The sequence below is a fragment of the Fukomys damarensis genome, unplaced genomic scaffold (genome assembly GCF_012274545.1).
Source record: "Fukomys damarensis isolate Sample0158 unplaced genomic scaffold, DMR_v1.0_HiC HiC_scaffold_17, whole genome shotgun sequence".
NCBI lineage: Eukaryota > Metazoa > Chordata > Mammalia > Rodentia > Bathyergidae > Fukomys > Fukomys damarensis.
In genome coordinates, this window is record NW_022900929.1 from 17,398,786 (window position 1) to 17,403,768 (window position 4,983).

Below are 4,983 nucleotides of genomic sequence, written 5' to 3' on the forward strand. Positions count from 1 at the left end.
CTAGCCAGGGCAGAGCTGGCCCGGCCGTGACGGCAGCCCCGCCCACTGTGGCCCAGACCCCGCCCCTCGACGGTGTGCCCCGCCCACCGGCCCTAGCCCGGCGCTGGGGGAAAAGTGAAGCTCTTCAGTGAAGACATAAATGTTATTAAAGAGCCTGTTTTAGGGACTGCACCCGGCTCTCCTGTTGTCCTTTCTGCTGCGCTGGCCTCTGTCAGCTCCTCCCGTTTAAGGACAGCCGTAGAGCCGCACTCAGGGCCCAATCTAGCCCCCTGGGACCTGTCACCTGCCCGGTCCCCATTCAGTTCTCCTGTAAGGGAGGCAGCTGAGATAAAGAGTTTGCCCGGGTCAGCGGGGTTTAGTGGGACCGTGAGAGGAAAACAGGTGGGGACATCCAAGGACACAGTGAATGATGGGGAGGGCAGCATGGAAGGGTGGCAAGGCAGGGTATCGCCACATTCACCCCTTGGGGGATTGGGACATGGGAGATGCTGGATTTCCCAGCTCTACCTACAGGGGGCGAGGGCCTTCCTCCTTCTATGGATGCATCTTGGGCCCGTTCAGAAGCTGAGTCGCAGAGTTCCATGTCCCCAGCTCGCATCCAGTACCCAGGTCTCAGGCCATGTCCTTCCCAGAAAGCCTTTTCCTGCAGGAACAAAGCCAACTTCCCCTCCCCTACTCTAAACTCTGCCCACAGATCCACATACCCCTGCTCAGGAGGGGCCTCACAGGGCCAGGCCAGTGGTGTATACCACAGACTCCCAGGAAGCTGAACCTCAAAGACTACAGCTGAGACAGCCACAAGAGGGGGAATAAGCACCCTTGGGTGACTCCCAGGGGTAGGGGGTCCTCTGGCTGGAGCCCTAATGGTTTGGGGTCTATACTAGGCCAAGTACAAATCCCCATCCTACCTGGGCAGGAACAGAGAGGACAAGAGGGGGCTTTGGCTGTGCAGAGGCCTGGGCTGGTGAAGGGTGTCCACCTGCCACCTTCTGCTTCTCAGTCTGTTGGAGGAGTGGCTGAGCCTCCGACTCTATAGGAGGAAGTGGCCTTTGCAAGTGTTCCAAGGGCCTCCAAGGTAGCATGAAGACTTGAACACAGGGTTTGCCAACCTGCAGCCCTCCTGTACCTCCCTCAAGATAGTCGGCCACTGCAGAGGCCACTTGCATGCTTAGCACTCACTCAGAATGGAACAGAAACAGGCAAAAGGAACTAATGGTTGTCACCTTTTAAAATTAGAAACTCAGAGTAGGAGAACATTCGAGGTCTTTGCCCCCCTAAGCATGGCAGTCAGGCCATGTTCCTGCTGTGTTCCTATGTTAAAGTAAATTCAGGGGGCAACTGGAACATGATAAGATGATCCTGGGCTCTCCTAAGGGACGCAGCAGTAAGGGCAAGAAGCAAGAAGTCAAGTGAAGGAACCTCTCCTCCACAGTGTGGCTACCAGGACAAGACCCTCGGGTCTGTCACTCAAAGTGCTGCTCCCAGAAAGCCCTGACTTAGAGAGGCTCTGGGGAAATCACAGTAGTCCAACACCCGGCAGCATCATTTCCAACATGGCTTCATTTGCTCCCCAAGGAACACTCCAGATGCTGCTCTGTGCAGGGACTGGCCCATGGGCAGGCAGCCAGGAAGGCACATGGCAGTGTGATGGGCACAAGGAAGGGCTGGGCCCTGGCTGTGTATGACAGTGGGGGAGGGCTGTGGGTGCCAGGGGCAGCAAAGTGGAGAGGGCCTTGAAAGCCTGCCGGGGAGTTAGCTTAGAAAGCCAGTAGCAATTAGAAATGGGAGCCAAGATGGCTCTAAGGTCCTGGGGATGGGGAGGATGGATGAACCCAGGGGCCAGGAGGCTGAAGTTCAGAAAGGGTTGGGGGGCAGGAAAGGAGGAGGAGAATAGCCATGAAGGAAAGGTCATGGCACAGTGGCAGATTTTGCCGGATGGAGGGGTGGGACCTGCAGGACCCAGGCAACTAGCTCCACCCCCGAGGGGCTGCAGAGAGGAGAACCCGGAAGCTGATCCCAGAGTCTAGGAGAGAGGAGGAGGCATCTGGCCGGCTCCAGCAGGGGGCTTCCAGACGCTGGAGTCCACTTTCTAGCCCAGGACAACCCTCAACACTGGCTGTCTGCTCTCCCTCTTCCTCTCAGGTAAGAGATGGCCTTGGGGTTTCCCCACATGAGCCGCAGATGGTCATTTTGGCTACGGAAAGTCTCCGAGGCCAACACTGCAGTTTTGCTCCCTGGGAAGGACCCTGGGTCCAGGTGAGGCTGTGCTGGATTCATGGAGTTTGCCCGAGGGCGACCTGGTCTCAGAGGGCTCCATGGTGACGCAAAAGTGGAAGGTCCGCCTTGGAGGACTGCCAGATCTGACCACAGAGAGTGGATTTTCCTTTCCTCAGCAACCACCCAGGCAGACCAGAAGTGGGAAAATGCCCTGTCAGCTGGCTCAGGACAGATGGTTCCCATGGGAACCGGGTGTGTGTGTGTGTGTGTCTGTGTGTGTCTGTGTGTGTGTGTGTGTTGGGGTGGGGTGGGGAGGGGAGGGTCCACACCTGTGCCTGCCTATCAGCAGAGAAAGCTGACGGAAGGCAGAAAGTTCCTGCAGAAATGCAATTGCATACCTGGAATGATTGAAATAAACGGTTTCCTGCCGTGGGTTGTTTTCGTTTTTTGTTTTTGTACTGGGGATCGAACTCCGGTCCTTGCACCTGCAAGGGGCGTCACCCCTAAGCTAAATCCCTGGCCCGGTTATTTCTAATGTAGGCAAGTCGGAGCCCCTTTGGGGTAGAAGTAAACTTTCTGGGCCCATGGAGGACTCTGATGTGACTGGTATTGAGTGAAGCCAAGTGGGTTGGGGATTTGGCTCAGTGGATCTGCTGCCTGCCTTGATCGCTGGTATCACCAAAAAAAAGAGAGAGAGAGAGTGAAGCCAAGTTTTGAGGCAAACTTTGATTAATGAATCTCAGTCTCCTCAGGTCCTTTTATTTTTTAAAAAATGCCAAAACTGCTGTTCTGTGGGTGGGAAGTCATCAGCAGGTCTCTCTTCTCCCTCAAGACTCTAGACCATGGGTTCCTAACCTTTTTTATTTTTATTTTTTCCAGCACTGAGAATGAGCCCAGCACCTTTGTGCTCAGCTATCTTTTTTTTTTTTTTGTACCCGGGATTGAACTCGGGTCCTTGCGCTTGCAAGGCAGGCCACCGAACTGCTGAGCTAAATCCCCGGCCCTATTTATTTATTTTTAGACAGGGCCCCACTAACTTGCTAAGTTATCCAGGATGGGTTTGAACTTGCAATCCTCCTGTCTTGACCTCCCAAAATGCTGGGATTGCAGGCCTGGCACTAAACTCTTTTATTTTTCAGACACCTTAATAGTCTAGTGAAACCTATAGCACCCTGCTCAGAAGAATGTTTTTCTTGGGCTGGGATGTAGCTCAGTGGTGCCAAACCTGCCTTGCAAGTGCAAGGTCCTGAGTTTGATCCCTGGTATGGGGAAGAGGGGATGTTTTTTCTTTTTCTTTCTTTGTTTTTGAGACAAATTCTCAATTTCAATTCAGGCTGGCCTTGAACTCACAGCAAAAAAGAATGGCCAAAAAAGAATGTTTAAAAGGTATGAATAAAATACATAGCCTTGCAAAGAAAACCAGTTACGTTGCAATTAATTTAAAACATTAAATATAGTCCAAATAATTTTTTTAAATTTGTGATACGTGCTGGACGTGGTGGTGCATGCCTGTTATCCCAGCACTCAGGAGGCTGAGACAGGAGGATCGCTGTGAGTTCGAGACCAGCCTGGGCTACATATTTCCAGGTCGGTCTTAACTACATAGTGAGACCCTGTCTCAAAACAAACAAACAAAATTTGTGATATGGTAATATGCATGGTTCTTTTTTTAACATGTTAAAATACCAAGCTGTAGCAGTGGTTCTCATAACTATTCTAATTTCAAAATATGCTGGGGTTGTAAATGATACCTGAGACATTTTACAGTGACCAAGATGTATTGTGACAACATTCCTGATTTCAAGTGGTGGCCAAGTGGTCGGTGAAGCTATGGTTTCTAATCAGATGAAAGAAATGTGATTTCCAGTTAGAGGTTAAAGTAAAGGAGGGGTGAGGCTCAGAGGTGAGGGAAGTTCCACCCAGCCCAGCAAAAAGCCACCTACCCAGGGGAGCGCAGAGCTGCCAGAGCTCTATTTCCATGGCAAAACCCGGGAAATCACCCAGATGGCTACTGACAGGGGAAAGGGAGTGACCACCAGGTGCGTTCATAGGATGACAACGTGGCAGCAATGACAGGATGGACAGCAACACCTAGAGCTGAGGTCAAATCTCCCAAACAAGAGCAAAAATAATAACAATAATAATAACTTGCAGGACACAGTGTTATTCTGTCCATAGAAAGCAACAAATTTTGCACTAAAGAGTGGGTCATTTAGGATCCATATTTATACAGTAAATCTAAGGAAGAAGCCGCTAAACATTACTCGGTATTTAGTGCAGTTAGTGGGAGTGGGTAGAAATGCAGTGGGAGGGACAAACAGGATGGTTTGAAACTGAGTGGTGAGTATACGGGGGTTCGCCTTGTCCCCCACCCCCGTACTAGAGGTTGAACCCAAGGCCTTCACACTGAGCTACATCCCTAGCCCATTTATTTATTTATTCATTTGATTATTCATTTATTTATTTGTCTAGATAGTTGTCGTTAAGTTGAGAAGTTCTCTAGGCTGGATTTGAACATGTGATCTTTGTGCCTCAGCCCTGCAGAGTGCGGGGATTTTAGGTGTGCGCCACCGCTCCCATCTTGCTGGTTCCTTATGCCTTAGTTTTACATGACCTATATTCTTCTACAGGTATGGAGTAGTGCCTAATTTTAAAAATGAAGTACACTGGGCCCAGGGATTTAGCTCAGTGGTTCCGCCGCCTGCCTCTCAAGTGCAAGATTCTGAGTTTGATCCCCTGTACAAAAAAAAAAAGAAGAAGAAGAAG

At 50.8% G+C, this 4,983-nt stretch overlaps 1 protein-coding gene across 1 annotated transcript in view; it reads left to right on the forward strand.

Moving 5' to 3' along the window:
• The window catches only part of Sh2b2 (SH2B adaptor protein 2), a 32,086-nt gene that overhangs the window by 22,504 nt on the left and 4,599 nt on the right, over positions 1-4,983 (forward strand). The gene's annotated exons all lie outside the window — the stretch shown is intronic.